The sequence below is a fragment of the Macaca nemestrina genome, chromosome X (genome assembly GCF_043159975.1).
Source record: "Macaca nemestrina isolate mMacNem1 chromosome X, mMacNem.hap1, whole genome shotgun sequence".
In the NCBI taxonomy this organism is placed as follows: domain Eukaryota; kingdom Metazoa; phylum Chordata; class Mammalia; order Primates; family Cercopithecidae; genus Macaca; species Macaca nemestrina.
The window spans coordinates 133,316,152-133,341,775 of record NC_092145.1 but is presented as its reverse complement, the minus strand read 5'-3'; the positions used below and the strand labels follow the sequence as shown (position 1 = coordinate 133,341,775).

Here is a 25,624-nt window from a genome sequence, read left to right as displayed (position 1 = left end):
AGTAGCTAAAAGTTTTGGCTATGTTGGGCCTCTGAGGTTCCAGCTTGTACTTCTTGATTTAAGGTAAACACTGTCTGTTGATAATATGGTACCACATGTGGTTCACCTCATGAATGCTTTTGATAATATTTTAAAAAATAAATATTTCTAAAATAGTTTAGCTGGTTTTAGGGGGATTTATCAATCAACAGAATTGACATGATTTTACAAATCAGTTTATATATTGCCATGAGTCTCATTTATTTATTGCACATTTGTTAACTCAACATATCTCTGAAAAGTAGGCAGTTTTATTGTCAGTTGAATGGAAGAAATTTCCTCAGAGATAAAAAATACATTTGAAGACCTGTTTCCAATCTTTTCTTGGATTCCTTAAATAAAATTAATTGCAATCATTAGTATAAGGAAAAAAATATATACTTCCCTATTTTGTCTTTGAATTGGTGTGAATGTAGTGCATACAGTAGTATAATGGAAGAAAATATTCAAAATAGATGAAAGAAAAATGAAGAATTATGTATATATGGTACATTTTTAATAGGTTGATATTAGAGTTTCTATATATAACTAATTCATCTTGGTCTCTAAAATATTCCTTTTATCTTGCATAGAAATAGCTCAATTACATATTCTAAAAGGCAATCTACAGCATTTCAAGTATGTGGGATGCTTTCTCATGTTCTTTAATTTGTAAGGAAGAATTAGCATGTAAATAGGTAATTAAGAAAAGGCATAAAAGGCTATGATTGAAACTAATATTTAGAATAAGAATAAAAGTTTATTTTCCTATTTCTTGCAGCAGAGAGAAATAACTAGGATAGAACATTTATATATCTGAGAAAGAAATCCTGAGGCTGTGAATTTATAAGTTGTGTTTTCTTACAGCTTACAATTTCCCCTTTAAAACACAGGGAAAAAATTAAATGATCCCTTCAAAATCTCAGTAAGACTGAATGTACATTTGATGTGTAGCAAATGTCATTACATTGACAGGCAGATACATGTAACTAGCTGTGCTCATTCACTCCATATAGGACTTGCTTTCTTCCATACCAGTTTTGCAGGACCTGTGATTCAAATCTGTCATTCAGCTGTATTTAAATTTACTACTTTACTTTACATGGATGCTCAGATAACCAAAACCATGACTATTAAATCTATTAAACACTCTATGACTAAAGATAATAGTATAATATCCGTGATTTATTCAAGGAATAAGAGATATTTTGCTGTGATTACGGAGTCTATGTAAATTATGGGGAATGCCATAAGGACAGAAAGGAAGCTTGGAGCCAAATGATGATGGACTTTGAATGTTGTGATGGTTGCATTGTTTAATGAGGAGTCAATTATTATTAGTTTATATTATTTCATTTGTCTCTTTGTTTGCTTTTCACTATCGAAGTGCTATGATATTCTAGCACAGTGTGAAAAATACACTACTTGGGTTTGGAGAAACTGGAGTCAGTTTTTCGCAAGCCCAAAACTAAAATAAACTATGGAGGAAAATCAGAGCAAGGGTTACACCCAAGGAATTCTCTTGAAAGAGGCATATAGGAATTCTGTGGATTGACTGAAATGTTTCATATCTTGATAGGGACTTCCATCTGTTTTGTATCTTCAGGGATTACACAAGCGTATGCTTTTGTCAAAACACATGGCACAGTACTTTTAAGATGTGTTCATTTTACTGTGTGTGGATTTTACCCCTAAGGATTTAAGGCCTGAAAACAAATACTGAACTCTAGATACAGATGTGCATGCTGACGCGTTTAGGGGTAAAATGCCATCAAAATAAGATAGATTGGTAGGTGGATTATATGGGGCTGGATAAGTATGTGATACCTAATAAATCACATAAAGAGGGTCAGGCATAGCGGCTTATGCCTGTAATCCTAGCACTTTGGGAGGCTGAGACGGATGGATTGTCTGAGCTCTGGAGTTCGAGACCAGCCTGGGAAACATGGTGAAACCCCCGTCTCTACAAAAACACAAAAAATTAGCCAGGTGTGGTGGTGTGTGCCTGTTGTCCCAGCTACTCAGGAGGTTGAGGCATGAGAATTGCTTGAACCTGGGAGGCTGAGACTGCAGTGAGCCACGATTGGTCACTGCACTCCAGCCTGAGCAATAGAGTGAGACTGTCTCAAAAAATAAATAAATAAATAAATGAATAAATAAAGCACAAGATGAAATATGTTAACAGTTACAGAATCTAAGTGGTAGTTACCTGGATATTCATGGTGCAAGTATTTCAAATTTTCTGTAGGTCTGGAAATTTTCATACTAAAATATTGAGAAAAAATAATCCAGGTCAAATTTTGCAAAATACTGTGCAAGTGGCAAGAAGAACCATGCCTTCACCTCAAAATAATTAGAAAAAATAGTTCATATAGACACAAATCTGAAAAAGGCTATACTTTTACAATAGCAAACAAGTCCCATTACAATCTTGGAATATTTTCTGATGGTAAATACAGATTTGCTAAAAAATATACAAATATAAAATTTACTGTATAAGATATATGTTTGATACAAAATTATTTTATAGTTGAGTTGAACTAAATATTCATTAATTTATGCCCTTGATGGGGAGGGAATGGGGAATAGGATATAGTGACTTCTGATTATTCTAGAACAATACTAACCCCTGACAGAAACATAAAAGGTAAAGAAAGATTCATGGGACTTCAATGTAGTCCTAGTTTCTGTGTTTAAGGAATTCCTTTGGAATATTCTGTTCTTCTTTATCTAGGCTGGGTAAATAGAATGCCTTTTAAAATGTCCCCATGCCCTACAAAATATATTTGATCAACTGGCTGATTCATCAGAGTATTCTTTTTTTATTTTCTGAATAGCATGATGTTTTTATACACATATACATAGTGAAATGATTACTACAGTCAAGCAAATTAGCATTTCCATCACCTTTTTTGCATGTGTGATCACAGATCTAAAATCTATTCTCTTAACATATCTCCAGTATGCAATACAATACTCTTAATTATAGTCCTCAGCTGTACATTAGATCCTGCCATTTGTGATAACACGGATAAACCTAGAGGACGTTATGCTAAGTGATAAATATCAGACATAAAAGGAAAAATATTGCATAATTTCACTTATATGTGGAATCAAACAGTTTAAATACATTATTCATATATATATATTTAAAATGTGTATATATGTTATTGCCTTTATTAGAAGAATGCTCTTTGAAGACAAACCAGTTTCACACATTTAGAAACTGGTGTTCTTTAGGGTTAATGCTCATTTTATGCAAATATGATAAAGACTAAATATGAAGAATATCCTAACACTGACTTTCATTCAGAAGGAATTCATTTGGTAAGTATTAGGATTACTGCAGGGATTATTAAAAGGTAATTATTTTTAAAATATTACATTCATAAAACAAGTCTCATAATGTGTTGGGCTTATTTAGATTGAAACACTTACATTTTAAATTATCTGCATCATGTTGATCTTTGGAAAACAAATTAAGAGCATATCTGTTCCTAATATTGAACATGTGGAATGTGTATAAATTATACTGCATTTCACACATTTTCTACCATATTGCTGCAGTCCTAAAAAGTATTCCTACAGCTCTACCTCTACTTGGCTTACTTGGAATGGATTCAGATATTTCAGGTAGAATTTCAAAAAGCATTAGCTTTGACCTTCCTCATTCTGGTCTCTGAAAAGCTGAAATATTTCATCTGGTGATTTTAAGCCGTTGATCCTCTTTCAAAAATCCCAAAAGAAACATATGGCAAAATTACATCGAACAAGCTTTCCACTTCATCACCTCATCAGAAATTGAAACAGAACATTAGGAATTCAGCCAAGAGTTGCCATCCAAAGGCCACACTTTCTGTATGCTGACTCAACTCCGGCATTAATTATGGGAGCGTATGATGGTTACTGATGTATCTTTGGAACATCCAGAAATTGCTTGAGAAAATATAGTAAATTATCCTTGTCAAATTTAGAACAGGTACGCAAATCTTTTTGAAAGGGAAAATGTAAGTGAATTAAGGGAAAACATCCTCTAATCAGACTCAGATTTAACTTTCAAGTATGTAGTGCAGCTATACACTTTTTAAAAAAGTAATGTTGGATAATACTTGATGATTTTATTTCATTGCAACTTTAACAAATACATATTGCATTTATTTAAGAATTGTTTAATAGTCATAGTTCAGCTCTTTCAATCTCAGTGGTTATTAATTACATTAGGTTTGAGTTTTATGGGTTTGAATAATTTCCAGTAAAAGCGAACATAAATATGCACTGCAAAGAATATTTTATTTAGATATGATGTCCAGTAGGACGAAATCAGCAGCAGTAAGTTAGCTATAATTATTTCCTTATTACTGACAAGTCAAGGACAAGTGGGCTAAGGAGAGACAGACTGAATGTAGCCACAACCATACAACCTGGTAATATTTGATGTAATTTCTAGGTCTACAAATTCCTTTTTTTAACACTTTCTATTTCTTTCTTCATTATATTCTTGTTTTCTTTATTTAAACATATTTATAATATCTTTTAAATTCTTTTTAATTTTATCATCTCTGTCAATTATGGATCTTCTTAACTAATTTTTTCATAGTTATGATCCACATTTTCCTGCTATATGCATGTTTAGTAATTGTGGACAATGATGGAAATTATGAGTATTAATGTTGTCGATTATCTAGATTTTGTTGTTCTCTTTGAAAGACTATTGAATTTCATTTTGACATGTATGTACTTGTATATCAGCATTTTTTTGTTGAGATGTTTTTCTAAGCTTTGTTAGGATGGGTCTACGTTAGCTTTTATTCTAGGGCTAGCATAGCCTTCCTCTTATAATGCGGCCTTTCTGGGGTCTCTACTGAACTGAACTCTCATGGTGATCAATAGTGATGTCCCAGCCTCATGTGAACTTTGGAACTTGTTCAGTTTGTAGCTTCTGATAGTTATTCTCTGTCCAACCTTATGGAATCTCACCTTATGCATATGACACTTAGCCAAATATTCAAGATGACCCCAATTCTGATCTCTATGAGCCTCATTCAGTGCAGAACTGTCTCTGCTCTGGTACTCTACCCAACAATTTTCGTCACCTTAGGCTTTAAAACTTTTATATCTGTCTCTTAAGTCTGGAAAGTTCATTGTTCTCAATTTGGGATCACCTTTCCTCTGCCAGAGTCCATTAAGTGCCTCTGCGAAAAATCTAGGGCTATTATAGGGCTCACCTCATTCTTTTCCTTCCTTTAGGGATCTTGCACTGCTTGTTGTCCAAGTCTGAAAAGAGTATTTTCAAATATCTTGTCTATTTTTCAAGTTGTTCACGGTAGGTATAATTTTACTATCAGTTATTCTGCCATGATAAGTGAAGGTGCTCTATCTGTGATTCTTAAAACTTCCTAGAGACTTCAGATGTGCATTCAGAGTTGAGTATCTATGTTCTAGTTGAAATTTACCAACTTAGCAGTACATATCTGAATGAGTTCTATTGACTACACAATCATCATATGCAAAATAGATCTGTCACATATTCAAATTATCTATAACTTTACATGAGCATTTATCAACTTGAACCTCCACTATTCTTTGGTCCAATATGTCCTGCATTCTATTGATTTATTACTAAATGCACAGGTAACCCAGTTTCTATCCATCGGAGTATGTATCAATTTTTGGTTATAAACATTTAATTAACATGCATCACTGAATAACCCGAAAAATAATGATTACATAAAATTTCATTCTGATTTCAAGTCAATGAAATTTGCCTTTGAAAATAACATGAGAATCTGACTTCTAAGCCATTTGTTGACAAACTATAGCCCTAAAACCAAATCAGATCCATCACATGATTTTGTAAATAAAGGTTTTTTGGAACGGAGCCACACTCTTCCATTTACATATGATCTATGGCTGCTTTCCTGCTATAATAGCAGAGTGAGTAGTGAGACAGAGACCATATGGTCCCCAAAGTCTGAAATGTTTATCATCTAGCCCTTTACAGGAAAAAAAACATTGCCAACCTCCGCTCTAATCTCATATATTTGAGTACTGTTCTTGTTCAATAGATTGTCAGCTAATAATTTTACAAATATACTTTAACTCTTTGTTATTTAGAACACAAAAGCACAGTAAACATAGAGAGATATTATTGGCCCAGCTTCCTTTGTCCCCCTAAGTTTCAAGGAAGCATTCTAGAAGGGGGGATACAGTGTGAAAGGAGATAACAAATAACAATAAAAACCCTCACTGAGTGTTAGGAGAAGTCATTCAACTTTTCTAAACTACATCCTCATCTGTGGGGCACAGCTAATATTTATCAAATTAACTATGCCTATTTGTACACATTTAAGAGAATGCAAATACATCATATTGTATTACATATTTATAAATGATGCATAAAATGTCAAAACTGGGCAAAATACAACAAAGATGACACATATTAAGAAGGCAATGACCAAAGCCAAAATGGTGATGTATAACACAATTATTACATCTATTGGCTGTAAGTCAGGCTTGACTTAGAGGTAAAAAAAATTCTAAAATTTGTTAATCCCACAAAATAATGACCAGGAATCAGATTTAAGAACTCTAAGCAAAGTCACATACATAAGAATCACTAATTGCCTACAACATGAGTACTGTATTATCAAAATATCTTTTTCTCTTGTGCTTATGTTATCCTGGAAGAAACAGTGAACTACTGAAATAACTAAAACTAACAAATTATACTTTAATTAAAATGAGTTTAAAATAAAACCCAATTTTGTAGAGCATTAAAAAAGTTATAATACATTTTGGTGTCTCTTCTTCATACAGGTATTTTTAAAAAATCAAATTTGTATCTTCAGTAATATTAAAATGAAAACATATCTGATTGACAGCAAATTAAATCAGGTAACAGGCTTTCAAATATCCTTGTGATAATGAGCCTAACAATGTAATCAGGTCACTGCTATGAATCTAAAATTACAATTTATATTAAGAAACTGCAAATATATGTTCATTGTATATTTGCATTTTAATACAGTTAATTATTATCATATTCCTTTCATTTCACTTGAGGTATTTCAGTGTACCAGATACTGCAATATACTTTGTAGGGATGGTATTATAATGATTTATTACTCATCATTGATACGTAGTTTATTGCAGGTCTTAGAGAAGTTGCTGTGGACACACATAACTTGCTGATTGATGGAAGCTACTGTGTGCCTGGCAATGGGATGGGTGATGGAGACACATCATTTAGCAAGACGTTTGTGTTGCCTAACCTCAAGGAACTTAGAATCTATAGTTTTATTGATCTAAAGGCACTGGAGACCTCCATTCCCACTCTTTACAATACTTTCCAAAGGTCCTGTTAGGAAAGTAAGTGGAGTTGGTTATAGTGAGTTCTCCTCTACTCTGTCATTATACTTTATTGGCACTGGTTTTATGGTATTGAGAAATGAAAATTCGTCCTCTTTTTAATAAAAACTTGAGATTCCTCTGATTCCATAAAAGGGAAATTTCCTTGCCTTAATTATAAACTCTAAATTATAAAGTAAAATGTAGGAACACAGCAAAATACTCATTTTTATAAAAACATGAAGTAATTGGAAAAATGAAAAGAAGTTAACATTTCTGTGATACTGACCTCTATCTTTCAGTGAAGTGAAACAGGCATAACAGCAGTGAACTGATAACATATCAATTTCCCAGTCAAAGTACATTATTTCCCACAAATACAAATCTTCATTACAAAAAATTTCTGAAACTTTTCTATATTTAAATGAAGGGATGGTCTGGTTCCAAAAATCAGTGTTTCTCTGGGAAGCCTATCAAACACAGGACAATGGCAATGGGGGTTTCCCCATATATACATACATACATTTTTATACCATGGTTAAAAATATGTTTATGATATATGAACTCTATTTTTTGAAAAATTTCTTTTAACATAGTATTTTCTATTATAATAATCCTACAAATATGTAAAATTTTCCTTCTTTTTACATTAGGTTTATCTAACATTATAATTCAAAACAGTCTCAGAAAAAAAGATTGGATTTTAAATTAAAATTGCACAACTATTGCTACCTTAAACTGACGATGATGTACTTGGGTGCAATTTCTGCTGAAGGACTCACTGGTGACCTAGAAAACATTGGCATAACTATTATTTTGATGACTTCCCCAATTTCAGAAAAATAGGATTTCTAGCATCTATCAGCTGTCTCTATAAGGATTTCTCTTGAAACCCTTTCCACTGCATGTTTTTCCAACATCTGAGAAAAAAGATGGTTGTCTGTAAATTTTTAAAAAGTCAAATGCAGGCCAAGACTAATGCAACTGTCTAGTCACATATGTAAATGACTGGAATTTATTTTCCTCATAAAATAGAGTACAACATATTATCATTACAAGCAATCTAGCTTAAGGGGCTATATTTTCACTAGACATAAACAGAAAATTAAGTTACTTCCAAGAATTATGTATTGCTTATTGCCTGATGAAAACGTATGAATTTAATCAATGATGGAGCCAGGGTTCTATTTCCTGAAATGGAACAATGGGAAAAAGAAAATGAGGTTGTTGTGTTATCCTCAAAAGGTTTTATTTTGATTCATGAGTTTTTAGATAATTAAATGTGAAACTAAATTTTTCAACATAATTTATAAAATGATAATCCACAAAAGTGTACATTCCTTAAACTGGCCTGATTTTTCTACTCATCTAAAGTTGTCAATCCAGTTTTACAATACCTCTTCCACAACACCCCCTTGACAAAACAATTATTAACATTGACTCTACTCAATGGAATACTGTTTATTGCTTTATTTTTCTTCATATTACCTGACTTTACTACCTGACCTTAGAGTCTAGAGTGATGATGTTTCAAATGTGATTCTCCATCGTTTTAAACTGGTTTCAAAGATCTTTGTGAGGAATAATGAAATTATAACATTTTTATTTCATGCTGTTTGACCCCTGCATATTTGGAAAACTCATGAACAAGGTAAATTCACACATTTGATAAATAAATAACATGCTTTCAGGCTAGGATATAATAAAAAATATCATTTCCCAGAAAACTTTCAAAACTATTTTTTATAAAATTAAAAAATATTATGAATAAAATTATTACCAAAATGCAAAATAACAGTTTATGTAAAGGTTAAGCTCCTTAAAAGAAATGCTAAATTTGTTCCTCAATGCTAAAATTCTTGCTGAATATTAAATCATGATAAGTTCAAATGTCACTAACTTTCTAACCTTTAAAATGTATTACTTACATAACTTCAGGAAGAACTTAGGTTTTATATTTTAATCCTACATCTGTTATTGATTTTATTTAAACAAATTTCAATACAGTGTTATAATGTAGTGATCTATTTCTCATTATTCTGCCAAATTACCAAATAGAGAATTACTAAATGTCTTGTATGTTGCCTGTCTAAAGATCAGCATGTAAAAAAAATTTTTTTCCTTCAAAGAACAGAGAGAGAATCCATTTGGATATAAACAAGAAGACCAGTTACTAAAGATAAAATAGTGTTTGGTTTTCTCTGGCATAAGTTTAGAAAAGAAATGTAGGCTCTATAAATCTGGTATACTAAAACAACTCGTCAGAGAGAGTAAGAGAGATAACATTCTTTTCATTTAAACATCTTGTGGACAAATAAATCTTTTGGGAAATCTATGTATATTTACACTGTATATTGAAAAACAAAAGACCATTTATTTATCACATATTTACAATATGCCACTGTTATCATAATGGAAACATTTTTGACACTTTTCATTAGTTGAATAAACTCTTTTTTATTTGGAAACCAAGAAACTCATAAAGGTAAAAAAAAAAATAAACAACATTTTACTGTTTGTATGTATTCTGCATGCTAACTCTTATTCATGCTAATGTATTGGGTTGAGGAACCAGACAATAAAATGGATTAAATAAAATCAAACAGAAATTTTCTAAGATATATGATTAGAATAAATATATCGCTAACCTAATCTCTATTATGTATATAAAATATATGTATACTGTCCATTAAACATAAAATCATGAGCTCCAGGCATTACAAGAATCAAAAGTAAGTATGGTTTCAGATTGGAGTGTTTTAAATACCTTCTAATTAAATGAAAATTTATACTCTTTGGGTGTTCATTCAATTCTCCAAATATCCATTTATTTAACCAACCAATATGTTTGAACACCTACTATGTCTTATGAGCAATAAAATTTGCAAGGCAAGCACTGATAGCTAAGAAACTCTGTTGTCTTTCTATATGCTGAATCAAACAGGTCTCAATGTGGTTATGGGCTCTATAAATGATAACAAATACAAAAGGGGCAAGTGGAAGCTCAACTCTTCCTGAAAGTCTGAGAATGCCTTCATATAAATGCCACTGAGGACTTGACTTCACCCTTAAAACTGTACAGGTGTGTGTCAAGAGGAAAAATAAGGATGTCTTAGTAACCAAATGAAGTAGTATGAACACTGACATGGCTATGTGAAAGATAATGTCATGAAATCTAAACAAGGGTTTGGACAGCTTGACTAGGGTACAGATCATGGAGGGACTGCTCAAGGCAACAGGAGCCACAAATGGGTTTTAAGGTAGAGGACTATAAACACACTGTTTTTTTGAAGACCAAGGTAGTGTGATTGTGACTGATGAATCCTAAGGATTTCAGTTTGGAGGCAGGGTGACAAGTCAGGAAACCATTAAAATATTCTAGGTAAAAGTGAATGAACAGCTAGAATCAGGCAACAATGGTGGAACGGGCAAGAAGCAGATATGTTTAAAAATGCTTAGGAGTATAAATAAAGGAAATTGTTCACTGATTGAATGTTAAAAGGAGGAATTGATGCCTCTTAGATTTTTAATTTCCCAAACTAGCACCTTGCTTAACAATTCTTGGTAAATTGGAATTGACTTTTTAAATGCTGAGTCACTTCTTCGTACACAAATTCCTGTCAAAATAATTACTGTTGTAGAATACAGAGCTATTTTTCCAAAATATTCTTATCCCAATCCCATAATTCCTTGGAATATAAGAAATATAACAATATGTTCTTTAAAAAGTTTTATAAATCATAGATCCCATTGTTGCTCTACCTCCATTTCTTCCTGCCTTTTTATAAGGAGTTCTAGGGATTCGGCGGCTTCTCAAGGAAAAAGATAAAACCACAATAAGGTAGCACACACAAGCTTTATTTGGATGACGCTTTGACAGGTTTGTATGTGGGGGAAGTCCCTCACAGCAAGAGACTATCCAGAAGCTTCCACGCAGAAATGCCATCCTTCAGAAAGTGAGGAAAGCAAGGAAACTTCTAGGGGAAAGAGGGATCAGAGAGGGGGGTTACATGTCTAGGTATTGTCACTTAGTCACAAGGTGAAGAGCCTCTAGGTCAGAGATCTTCAGAGAGACCAACAACTTGGAGCCTTTATAGCACTGGAGTTTATATCTTACCTACGGCTAGCAGATGCTGGGCATAGTTTCACTAGGTATGGGAAGCAGGAAAACTATAAATGGCTAAAATTTTGCTTATTTGGTCTATGCTTAAAAATATTGAATGTACAAAAATTCGAGTTTGGTGCCCATGGGGTTTTGAAATAATTAGATTCAGTCTGCTTTTTAAAAACTTAAAAATAAATAAATAAACACTAGGGGCCCATATACAGAGGTCTATTTTTGGCTTATACATGTAACACACTAAATATATGCTAATACGAGTTTTTCTCTGTAAGGTTACGGTGTGTAGATGTGTGGGTATTCTATCTGAGATGTTTCCACACTTGACTGTGTACTTTCCATGATCCAAATCCATATCCCTCAGAAATCCATCTGGATATCACAATTTATTAGTTCACACATATACATTCATTCAACATAAATATACATACATATGTATATCTATGCCAAGCACTTTTTAGATGATGAGATAAGAGACTACAAAATTTAGTTCCTGCTCTCAGTGAATCCTGATGTTGACCAAAATTTAACACACAAGCAAATACATTAAACAGATATCATCAAGTAATTCAAAGGTAAAACAAGGTCACTAGCAGGGATTCAAAGAATTGCCTAGCATGCTACTTTAGAGGTATAATCAGAAATGGACTCTGAAAAGGTGCCACTTAAGGTTGAGAGAAAAAAGATAAAGAGAAGCAAGAGATGTGACACTTTATGTGCTGTATCTATTCACTTATATGGTTTTTAGTGTTGGTGCACTACATGAATTCAGGGCCAATTAGGGTAATAGAGCCGTGGCTGTTGAAGGATGTGAACGTGAAGGTAGTGATACTTCGGAAGAACAATCCAATGGATTCTAAGCCTAATGCCGTCATTGTCTTCAAGCCTGACTGGTATGGTAAAGACCTATGGGAATGGTTTTCATGAACACGAGAAAAATGGATTCAGCCTCATGGCTGTGCCATAACTGCAGACCTGTGAGACATATATAAAACAGCATATCGTTGACCTGATAGACCAACCATTTTTTCCATGGCTGGAGATGTACATGAACTAATTTTTAATTGTGCTGACAGTCCAGCATATGTAGTAGAAGGTGAACACAATGTTAAGAGGTGCACACAGTGTAAGTGATGCTTGGAATACCGGTCAACGATTACTGAGAGTCACCTTCACTGCAATCAACCTAGGGTTCTATATAACAGGCTATTACAGGAGAGGTCATCAAATTCTTGGGAAGAAAGGCATTCTTAGTAGCTTGAGAAAACTGGTATTCCTTCAGGCTGGAAGGAAAAGATGAAGCATCACTATACTGAAATGATACACTAGTTATTCTTCTCAGGACTGGTGAGGTACATACCTCAGGTGTGTTGTGGTCATTGTCCAGCCAGGGATGAACAGTCTTACCAAAGAGCAAATGACTACAAGGATGACAAATTCAACGCATTTTAGCACAAGCAACTTCACTGCCATCAAGTTGGGAAGCAAAAGTGTGCAGTTACGACAAAAGGCATCACGCATTTTGAGCAGAAAAGTTTTAGCTAGATGGTCTTAATGATCCTTTGGACTTCAGTGTAATACTTGAAATTGCACTGCCTTGAACTGATAGACCACCCATTCTTCCCAGACCTGTACACAAACTTAGGACTGGGTTTAGCATTATTCAGCACGTGTTATAAGACATGAACATACAAAGTGATACTTAGGACGATTGATGTAATAGATTAAAAACTGGCATTTTCATTGCCATCAAGCCAGTCTGAATTCAGTGGAGTGTTTAACAAGACAGATGTCAAATATCTGAACAGAAGGGATTCAGATCCATGGGCATAACATTCATTCTGACCTGTGAGGAACAACAGAAATAGCACCACAATGACATGATTTACTGTCCATTCTTCCCAGTGCTGGTGAAGTACATCCAGTGGAATGTAACGAGTCAGATGTCAGACATCTGAACAGAAGGGTGTCAGATTCATGGACATATCATTTTTATGACATGTGTGAAGGAACACAAATAGCACTATATTGACTTGATAGACTGAACATTCTTCCCATGGCTGGTGAAGTGCACGTCTAGCAGCTGCTGAAGGAGGTGAACATGGGCAGATGATGCTTGGGAAGAACAATCCAATGGATTATAAACCAGGCACATTCATTGCCATCAAACTGGGCTATGTCCTGCAGGGCATTATGGGTGAAGTCACTAAGCATTTCGAACAAAAGGGATACTGATTCATGTCCATGACATTGCTTCAAAACTGTGATGAACATCTGAAGCAGCAGTGTGATAACCTGGCAGGTTAGTCATTTTCCCTAGCGCTGATGTAATACATTAACTTAAAGTTAGTTGTGTTCATTATCTAACAGTTGCTGAAGAATGTCTAAAGAGCTAAATTAATACTTTACATGACTAATTCACAATTTTCCCACAGCTGATTAAATAAATAAACTCAAGGACATTTGTGGCCATTGGCCAACAGGAATGGAAGGCAGTAAACACAGGACAAGTGATGCTTTAGAAGAAAAAATTTGGTGTGTGCTTCCTTGAGGTGGCCACCAGGGCCCATGAAATGAGTGGCATATAGGGGCTACTGCAGCAGTGCGGAGATGGGGCAAATCCAGACATTTCTTTTGCACCTTCTCAGGCACAAAATGCCAACCATAACTGTTCTGTCAGCAAGAGAGACAGAGACTACAGATGGCTATGGGGTAGATTCCCTGGTGGGAGGGCTCTGAACATAGCTGGCAAGTGGGACTGATGCTGGCAACCCTGGGAGCTACAAAGGAGCCTTGAGAGGAATAGACACTGACTCTAGAGTGGGCTTTGCTTACCCAGTGGAAGATTTAAATTCAGAGTGCAATTAACAAAACAAAACAAACAAACAAAAAACAGAACAAGAGATATTACATTGATTTGGACAGCTGATGGTCATTTCTTCAAACCAAGGAATACACTGTGTATCCCATAATGCCCAATAATGTGCAGAGAGATATCCTCCTCAGTGTAATAGTTTGATAGAGTAATAGAATGGGGAGTAAAAACATTGGTTGTCTAAAATTGGGGGAAATGAAAGCATTCAGGGGTACCTTGTATGCCTTCACGAGTGTGTGCTGACACTCAATATGAGTGGGACTAAAGGAGTGTCTTCACTGTATTTTCTCTGTTTTTCTGGGTGACCTGGGGAAGAGGAGGAGGGGAAGATGCTGGTATGACTATGCAATTCTTGCCAAGGGAGGAGTACACTGGTATAACGAGTATAATTTTTTCTTTCTTCCCCAAATCACCTCAAAATTTTTTTTCTCCCCTGCCTGATGCAGTGGTGCTAGGACTAGGGCTGCAATGACAAGTACTGGAAGCTGGGATGATTTCTAACCAAGAAACTGGGAAAATGTTTTTAAGCCTTCTGTCAGAATTTCTAAGGGCCTAAGGGGAGTGGATTGTGCCTTCATCCCCATCTGGCAAAACTGGGACTAAAAGTGTATGCAGCTATATTGCCGGATGGTAAAAAATAGTTCACCAGCTCTGCACCTATGTAACTTTATCCTATTTGAATAGGAATAAACTGAGAGGAAGTACTTGCTAGGCTAGTATTGCTGCCTGCAATATAAACCAGTACACACAGTGACAATTCCAGTGTTCCTTCCAAAGGTGAAAAAGTTTGAGAATTAATGGAGAGGAGAAATACTAGCTAAGGATTAAAAAAAATGAATAAATGATTTCTAAATTGGGAAAATCTAACATTATGAGGAAAGAGAGAGACCCTCTCGTATTGTTTTATATTGTTTTATACTCAGTACCTGTTTTAAGAAAAAACAAGGAAGTAAAACCAAAGACAGGCAGCCCGGCGCCAGGCCCGAAACCAGGCCTGGGCCTGCCTGGCCTAAACCCAGTAGTTAAAAATCTACTCATAACTTAGAAACCAATGTTATCCATAGATTCCAGACATTGTGTAGAACATTGTGAAACTCCCTGCCCTGTTCTGTTTCACTCTGACCACCGGTGCATGCAGGCCCTGTCATGTACCCCCTGCTTGCCCAAATCAATCACGACCCTTTCATGTGAAATCTTTAGTATTGTGAGTCCTTAAAAGGGACAGAAATTGTGCACATGGGGAGCTCGGATTTTAAGGCAGTAGCTTGCCAATGCTACCAGCTGAATAAAGCCCTTCCTGCTACAACTCGGTGTCTGAGAGGTTTTGTCTGCTGCTCGTCCTGCTACAATTACATTAACACCTTGAAAGGGATTCAGAGTGAGAGATGACATTGTCTCTTAGCTCAATTTTAACAGATGCCTGAATGGATGAAGCTGTTTGCCAACACGACTCTTGCCTTTGGAACCTGACAAGAGTGAAAGAAAGCTAGAAAACCTGAGTGGCCTTACCACGGGAGACAATAATACAATATGATGTACTGGACTAATTTTTAATGTTTAAGTGGGATTCTAGTAATGTGGCAGTCTCTTTTGAGTTGTATGTTCTTTTGATGTAAGGGATTCTCTGGGTTCAAATACTGGTGATATTGGGAAATATGCTTTGCTCTTTGCCCCTGTTTCCTGGCATACAACTCCTAAAATCCTTGGAATCTCTAAAGTTTTGTCTTTTTGTATGCTAATGTTGACTGGTAGCTTCAGGATGGGGAAAGTTACTGGAAAGACAAAGGCATGACTAGAGGGTTGGGATTTTCGGCCACCATCCCCCCAACCTCTGAGAGCTGAAGGCAAATTTATCACCAATGGCCAATGGTTTAATTGATTATGCCTACATAATGAGGCCTCCATAAACATCCAAGAGACAAGTTCGGAGAGCTTCCAGATAGTTAAACATATGGAGGTTCTTTGGGGGTGGTGCTCCCAGGAAGTGCATGGAAACTCTGTGCCTCTTCCCCCATTCCAAGCCCTATGCATCTCTTCAACTGTATCCTTTGTAATATTCTTTACAGTAAAGCGGTAAACATTTTTTTAAAAGGCCAGGCCCAATGACTCACAACTGTAATCCCAGCACTTTGGGAGGCCAAGGCAGGAGATTTGCTTGAGCCCCTGAGTTTGAGGCTGCAGTGAGCTATGATCATGTCATTGCACTTCTACATGGGCAACAGAGTGATAAAACATGAAAAAAAAATCAAAAACCATCAACTCAATCTGAGCCAGGCACTTTCATTGCCTTCAAGCTTGTCAGCTTAGGGTGGAAACTTAGAAGACAGGATGTCAAGTGCTTTGAGAAAAAAGAATTCAACCTCAATACAATTCCTACAGGACTACGACGAACTCTGAAGCAGCACTGCATTGATGTGATATAAGAGTCACTGTTTCCAAAGCAGATGAAGGACAAAAACAAAAGACCAGTTCTAGTGACTGTCCAACAGACCATGTAGGGGATGACAAAAAAGTGAGTGATGCCCGGGTGACTAATTCAATAGATCTCTTTAAGATCTCATCATATCCATCAAGCTACGAGGTATACAACAGGGGGTTACAAGAAAAGTCACCAGACACACTCAGCAGAAATGATTCAGATTCATGGGCAGAATGTAACTTTGGGACTTTGAGGAATACCAGAAGCAAACATAAATTGAAATGAAAGACTGTACAGTCTTCTGAGGAATAGTGTATTACATGAATTCACAGCTGATTACAGCCTGTGTGAAACAGCAATAAAAGGAATTGAATACAGGGCAAGTGAGGCTTAAGGAGAGCTTTACAGAGCAAGGTAATCCAAGCAACATTATTGCCATTGGCCATACTTCAATCGGAAAATTGTTACACGAGAGTTGTTCACATGCATTTATGAGATGAGAGCTGATTCACCATCATGAATCTTGAGTTTTTTTTTTTTTTTTTTTTTTGGTCTCTGCAAAAAACCAGAAGAATCTTGATATGGTGAATGATGTTTGTCCCCTCCAAATCTCATGTTGAAATGTGATCTCCAATGTTGGAGGTAAGGCCTGATGGAAAGTGCTAGGGTTGTAGGGATGGATCCCTTATGAATGCCTTGGTGCTGAAATGAGTGAGTTCTCACCCTATTAGTTACCAAGAGATCTGGCTTTTATAAAGAGCCTGGCACTTCTTCTATTTCACTCCATCTCCTGCCATGTGACATGTCTGCTCCCTGTTGCTTTCTGCCATGAGTAAAAGCTTCCTGAGGTCCTTGCCTAATGCAGATGCTGGTGCCATGCTTCCTGTACAGTCTACAGAACCATGAACCAAAATAAACCTCTTAACTTTATAAATCACCCAGTCTCTGGTATTCCTTTCTAGCAGCACAAAATGGACTACTACAAAGCTCTACCATAACATGATACACTGCCATTATTCCAAAGACTGGTAAAGAACATTAACATTGAATGTGGGCCTCGTTGAGCAGCAGATGATGTATTTGGACACAGTGTTAGTAAAGCCTGGGGAATCTTTTTGAATGAATTCAAACCCAGCCACATTCCTTTCAATTAAATGGCATTGCATCCAGCAGAAGACAAATAGAGCAAGTATCCAGTGCTGAAACAGAAAGGATAGATTCAATGATGTAACATCCTTAGAGACAGTAAGGAAAATCTGAAGCAGCTCTACTCTGAAATGAAACATTGTGCAATTTTCCAAGGACTGGTGAGTGACTGATAATTTAGGGCTAGATTCTAAGAACAGCAATTTAAATGCCTTAAATGTGAATGGAATGCAATCTGGCCTTAAATAAGAGGTCATCAAGCTTCCTGAGGACAACAGGAGTCTCATGAGCACATAATATTTTCTCAAGCACATGAAAACCCTTGAATAAGCAATTCGTTGACAAAAAGAAGCTGTTAACCACTACCTAGAAATAAAAAATAAATAACTTTGGTGAGAAGTCCAGCATCAATTTGAATAAGTGAGCACAGGAGAATAATTTTTTCATAAAAAAATCTGCACAAAGACACTGACATCTTCCTAACGCACACCTGTGGAGCTTCCACTTTTTTGTTTATTCTTGGCCTACAGAAAATACAGGCCAATGGTGAAAATCAGCTTAGAAAAGAATGAACATAGGGCTAAAAATCTAGAGTGAACATAGCTGAACTCTAAGCCAGAAAACATAATAGGCATGAGGCTAAACTTACTGAACAGGTTTTACAAAAGAAATTCAAGCATCATATAAGAGGACAACCCAGAGGAGTTTATAAAGCACTCTCAATACAATCAGCCCCAAGATTATTGTACCCACGCCAAACAATTTCCGAGAAGGTCAACTGCAAAGAGTCCACAGAAGGCATTCTGAGTGACTTCCAGTACACTGGGCAGGTGATGGAGAAAAACCCTAGACATTATGAACCACCCTTACAAACACAGTAGGATCCTCCTGTGCTTAACGTGCTTTCTCATGCATGGGATACCCCTAAAAACAGCCAGTGTGCACTGAATACAAGCCACGTTTTTGTTCAGGACCTTGAGAATAATTATAAAGAGTGACTGTGGTGCCTCACCCCTGAGGAACTGAAGACTCTGTGGACACAGAGCATGCTTCCAATGCCAGGAACAAGGAACCTTTCGGTGACCAACATGATGCCCTGGGAGGCAAGACAGTCCCATCGCACAAGAGGAGTAATTTGAACATGCTGAAAACATCCAATGGAAAGTTAGGCCTGGAACCCTCAGCATGGCATGCTGATTGCCATCAAAGCAAGCATCATACACAAGGGAAGCACAGAGGAGTTCAAAAGGCATTACCCAAAGGGGCAATCAGCCTCGCAGATATGCCATTTTAATCTGGTCATCATGTAATGACCTTTCACTCCCCTGTTGTAAATGGGGGAACATCCTGGTAAGTGACAGTTCACATCTTACACACCTTCCACCAGAATGACTGTAAGCATCCCTGACAGGGCTGCACGCATGCCCAGCAATTGCGAAGACTGCCAATCCCAAAGTTTCCAAAAGGAAACCAACAAAAAATAAGGCACTCCAAGTGGTACCCGGTAAAACGACAGACAATGGGGACCAATCTGAGAATTTACCATCTGACTTTCGAAATGGAGTGGGATCCTTCCAGGCTTACCATTCTGTAATGCACTGGATAGCCCCCAAAAGCAAATAGGCATTGAAGAGAAGCCACCAGTGGTCCCAAATCTGGACAATGATTGTCACAAGTGCCCGGGGGGTGCGGCACTCCTGAGGAACTGAAGACTGAGTGAACAGGCAGTGAGTTTCTAAGGCCAGACACAGAGCAACCTTTCAGTGACCATTTTGAGACCCTGCGAGGGAAGAGGGTCTTACCTCTCACAAGGAACAGTCTGCACTTAAACAGCACTCCCGAGAGGAAGCTCTACATATGCATGAAATTCCTGCGTGGCACGTTCACTGAAACCGAAAGACGCATCATACAAGAGGGTGACCCAGAGGAATTTTTGAAGCATTCTTATACCACAACAATCAGCCCTGAGATTGCTATACCCATTCACCACCACTTTCAGCAACAGAAATCCCATGGTTTGCAAAAGAGGCATTCCAGGTGACTTTCAAGCACCATGGGTGGACAGTGGCAACAGACCAGACAGGTTATCAACCACTGTTAGAAGTAGGGTAGGCTCCTCCTTTGCTTAACATGCTTTCTAGTGCAGAGGACACCCCTAAGAAAGCAAATGGTCATTGAACAGAAGCCACCTGTTATTCAGGACCTCGAAAGCAAATGTAATGAGTGACTGGGGTACATCACTCTTGACAAGCCAGAGCCTGTGTGAACTATAGAGCAAGTTTCCAATCATGGGAACCAGGAAACATTTGAGTGACCCGACACCTGATCCTAAGAGTCGAGACAGTATAGTCTCATGTGACAAGTAATTAAAATGTACTGAAAGCTCCCAAAAGGAAACTATGCCTGGGACCATCAGCATGACGTGTTCATTGCCATCAAAAGAGCATCATACAAAAGGACAACCCAGAGACGTGTTGAATGCGTTATTGAAACAGTACAATCAGCCTTGAGATTTCTGTATCCACCCCCCAAATTTACAGGAACCCTAACCCCAGATACCCAAAAAGGCATTCTGGGTGACTTCCAGCACCATAGGCGGTCAATGAGGACGGACCCGGGTGGCCATTGGCCGCCGTTATTAGCAGAGGACGATGCTCCTGTGGATAACCTGCTTCCTAATGCACTGGATACCCCTAAAGAAGCCAATGTGCATTGAATTGAAGACACCTGTTGTGCAGTTCCTTGAAATTAACTGTAGCAAGGGCCCCAGGACTCATCACTGCTAAGACATTGAAGGTTGACTGAAGAGAGAGCGAGGTTTTATTGACAGGAACCAAGCAGCCCTTCAGTGACCAATACATGATCCTGACAGGCAACAGGAACTTGCCTCACATGACAAGTTGTCTGAACATACAGAACACTCCTGAGTGAAAACTCTGCATGAAATCCCTGCATGGCAACTTCATTGCCATCAAAACAAGCATCATGCAAGAGGACAATCCAGAGCAGCTTTGAAGGCACTTTTAAAATGGGACAATCAGCCCCGAGATGGTTGGAACCACAGCCAACAATTTCCAAGAAGGCCAGTCGCAAGGATTCCACAGAAGGCATTCAGACTGATTTCCAGCACCCTGGGCAGGCAATGGGGACAGATCTGAGAGGTCATCAAACCCCACTATGAGCACAGTAAGATCCTCCTGTGGGTAACGTGCTTTCTTTCTAATGCACTGGATATCCTTTAAAACAGCCAGTGTCCATTGAAAACAAGCCATGTTTTTGTTCAGAACTTTGCGAGTGATTTTAGGGTGAGGTTCCATGATGTAATAGTGAGCACTCTGGGGTGCCTGACTCCCTGAGAAACTGAAGACTTTATGTACACAGATCGAGATTCCAATGCCAGGAACCAAGGAACCTTTCAGTGACCAACACGATGCCTTGGGAGGCAAGATGGTCTTGTCTCACAAGAGGAGTAATTTGAACATGCCGAAAACCCCCAACTGGCTGGGACCCTCAGCATGGCGTGCTCACTGCCATCAAAACAAGCATCATACACAAGGGAACATAGAGGAGTTCAAAAGGCATTGCTCAAAGGAGCAATCAGCCTCACAGATACACCATTTTAATCTGGTCATCATGGAATGATCCTTTCACTCCCCTGTTGTAAATGGGGGAACAACCTGGTAAGTGAGAGTTCACATATTACATGCCTTCCACCAGAATGACTGTAAGCAGCCCTGAGAGGACTCACACATGCCCAATGATTGAGAAGACTACAAATCCCAATGTTTCCAAAAGGAAAACAACAAAAAGGCACCCCAAGTGGCACCAGTAAAAGACAGGCAATGCGGACGAACCCATGAAGTCACCAACCAACTTTCGAAACAGAGTGGGATTCTCCCAGGCTTACCATTCTGTAATGTACTGGATAGCCCTCCAAAAGCAAATGTGCATTGAAAAAAAGCCACCGATGGTACCAAATCTGGATAATAATTGTCACAAGTGCCCTGGAGTGCAGCTCTCCTGAGGAACTGAAGGCTGAATGAACAGGGAGTGAGTTTCTAAGGCTAGGCACAGAGCAACCTTCCGGTGCCCATTTTGAAACCCTGCAAGGGATGAGGGTCTTGCCTCCCACGAGGAACAGTCTGTACTTACACAGCACTACTGAGAGGAAGCTCTGTATCTACATGAAATCACTGCACAGCACATTCACTGAAATCGAAATAAGCATCATACAAGAAGGCAACCCAGAGGAGTTTATTTATTTATTTATTTATTTATTTATTTATTTATTTATTTTTTAAATTTATTTATTATTATTATACTTTAAGTTGTAGGGTACATGTGCATAACGTGCAGGTTTGTTACATATGTATACTTGTGCCATGTTGCTGTGCTGCACCCATCAACTCGTCATTTACATCAGGTATAGCTCCCAATGCAATCCCTCCCCCCTCCCCCCTCCCCATGATAGGCCCCAGTGTGTGATGTTCCCCTTCCTGAGTCCGAGTGATCTCATTGTTCAGTTCCCACCTATGAGTGAGAACATGCGGTGTTTGGTTTTCTGTTCTTGTGATAGTTTGCTAAGAATGATGGATTCCAGCTGCATCCAAGTCCCTACAAAGGACTCAAACTCATCCTTTTTTATGGCTGCATAGTATTCCATGGTGTATATGTGCCACATTTTCTTAATCCAATCTGTCACTGATGGACATTTGGGTTGATTCCAAGTCTTTGCTATTGTGAATAGTGCTGCAATAAACATACGTGTGCATGTGTCTTTATAGCAGCATAATTTATAATCCTTTGGGTATATACCCAGTAATGGGATGGCTGGGTCATATGGTACATCTAGTTCTAGATCCTTGAGGAATCGCCATACTGTTTTCCATAATGGTTGAACTAGTTTACAATCCCACCAACAGTGTAAAAGTGTTCCTATTTCTCCACATCCTCTCCAGCACCTGTTGTTTCCTGACTTTTTAATGATCGCCATTCTAACTGGTGTGAGATGGTATCTCATTGTGGTTTTGATTTGCATTTCTCTGATGGCCAGTGATGATGAGCATTTTTTCATGTGTCTGTTGGCTGTATGAATGTCTTCTTTTGAGAAATGTCTGTTCATATCCTTTGCCCACTTTTTGATGGGGTTGTTTGTTTTTTTCTTGTAAATTTGTTTGAGTTCTTTGTAGGTTCTGGATATTAGCCCTTTGTCAGATGAGTAGATTGCAAAAATTTTCTCCCATTCTGTAGGTTGCCTGTTCACTCTGATGGTAGTTTCTTTTGCTGTGCAGAAGCTCTTTAGTTTAATGAGATCCCATTTGTCAATTTTGGCTTTTGCTGCCGTTGCTTTTGGTGTTTTAGACATGAAGTCTTTGCCCATGCCTATGTCCTGAATGGTACTACCTAGGTTTTCCTCTAGGATTTTTATGGTATTAGGTCTAACATTTAAGTCTCTAATCCATCTTGAATTAATTTTCGTATAAGGAGTAAGGAAAGGATCCAGTTTCAGCTTTCTACTTATGGCTAGCCAATTTTCCCAGCACCATTTATTAAATAGGGAATCCTTTCCCCATTTCTTGTTTCTCTCAGGTTTGTCAAAGATCAGATGGCTGTAGATGTGTGGTATTATTTCTGAGGACTCTGTTCTGTTCCATTGGTCTATATCTCTGTTTCGGTACCAGTACCATGCTGTTTTGGTTACTGTAGCCTTGTAGTATAGTTTGAAGTCAGGTAGCGTGATGCCTCCAGCTTTGTTCTTTTGACTTAGGATTGTCTTGGAGATGCGGGCTCTTTTTTGGTTCCATATGAACTTTAAAGCAGTTTTTTCCAATTCTGTGAAGAAACTCATTGGTAGCTTGATGGGGATGGCATTGAATCTATAAATTACCTTGGGCAGTATGGCCATTTTCACGATATTGATTCTTCCTATCCATGAGCATGGTATGTTCTTCCATTTGTTTGTGTCCTCTTTGATTTCACTGAGCAGTGGTTTGTAGTTCTCCTTGAAGAGGTCCTTTACATCCCTTGTAAGTTGGATTCCTAGGTATTTGATTCTCTTTGAAGCAATTGTGAATGGAAGTTCATTCCTGATTTGGCTCTCTGTTTGTCTGTTACTGGTGTATAAGAATGCTTGTGATTTTTGCACATTAATTTTGTATCCTGAGACTTTGCTGAAGTTGCTTATCAGCTTAAGGAGATTTTGGGCTGAGACAATGGGGTTTTCTAAATATACAATCATGTCATCTGCAAACAGGGACAACTTGACTTCTTCTTTTCCTAACTGAATACCCTTGATTTCTTTCTCTTGCCTGATTGCCCTAGCCAGAACTTCCAACACTATGTTGAATAGGAGTGGTGAGAGAGGGCATCCCTGTCTTGTGCCAGTTTTCAAAGGGAATTTTTCCAGTTTTTGCCCATTCAGTATGATATTGGCTGTGGGTTTGTCATAAATAGCTCTTATTATTTTGAGGTACATTCCATCAATACCGAATTTATTGAGCGTTTTTAGCATGAAGGGCTGTTGAATTTTGTCAAAAGCCTTTTCTGCATCTATTGAGATAATCATGTGGTTCTTGTCTTTGCTTCTGTTTATATGCTGGATTATGTTTATTGATTTGCGAATGTTGAACCAGCCTTGCATCCCAGGGATGAAGCCCACTTGATCATGGTGGATAAGCTTTTTGATGTGTTGCTGAATCCGGTTTGCCAGTATTTTATTGAGGATTTTTGCATCGATGTTCATCAGGGATATTGGTCTAAAATTCTCTTTTTTTGTTGTGTCTCTGCCAGGCTTTGGTATCAGGATGATGTTGGCCTCATAAAATGAGTTAGGGAGGATTCCCTCTTTTTCTATTGATTGGAATAGTTTCAGAAGGAATGGTACCAACTCCTCCTTGTACCCCCAGAGGAGTTTTTAAAGCATTCTTATACTAGGACAATCAGCCCTGAGATTGCTGTATCCATTCGCCACAACTTACTGGAAGAGCAATCCCATGGTTTTCTGAAGAGGCATTCCGGGTGACTGCCCAGGACCACTGGCAGGCAATGTGGGCAGACTGGAAAGGCCACCAACCTTGTCAACCTAAGGGTTTTTTCAAGAAATGTGTCTGCCATGACAGACCCATCAGTAATTGCACATGTGCTCTCATTCAGTATTTGGCCCTAACATTTTACTTCTCTCATTCATACCTTGGTTACATTCTTGAGACATTACCAGGACCAAATGAAACAACCATTTTGAGGTTATTTTAGAAATGGTCAAGCAGATTCCTGAACCTCTTCAGTGCCATAAATTTACCAAAAGCAGCACTACTGTGAAATGACAGATTGGCCATTCTTCATAGGTCTGGTGAAGTACACGACTCCATGGTGAGTTGCTCCCAATGTCAAACTGGCATTGAAGTCTTTCAATACAGAGTGAGTGAATCTGGGAAAGAACAATACAATGCAGTTTACTCCTGGCACCATCATTACCAGCAAGCTGGGAGGTCTGAAGCAGGCATTAGCAATGAGGTCGCCAAAAAGTGCAGAATCGGAATCCTTTCTGCACTTTCACTCCCTGTTCACCCAACCTTCAGTTCCTCAGGAGTGCTGCACTTTTTGTGCAGAAAGGATTCAGATTCTTGCCCATGTTGTTCCTTCTGACCTGTGAGGAAAATATGAATCTTCTTTACACTGACCTTATAGACTGCTCATTCTT

The 25,624-nt window shown here is 37.7% G+C and overlaps 1 long non-coding RNA gene across 1 annotated transcript in view; it reads right to left on the bottom strand.

Annotated features, from left to right (window-relative positions):
• Window positions 1–2,226: 2,226 nt before the first annotated feature.
• The window catches only part of LOC139360721 (uncharacterized), a 135,382-nt gene continuing 111,984 nt past the window's right edge, over window positions 2,227–25,624 (bottom strand). The window contains exon 4 of the long non-coding RNA XR_011618201.1: window positions 2,227–2,283. This is a non-coding gene — a long non-coding RNA (uncharacterized lncRNA). The remainder of the gene's footprint in view (window positions 2,284–25,624) is intronic.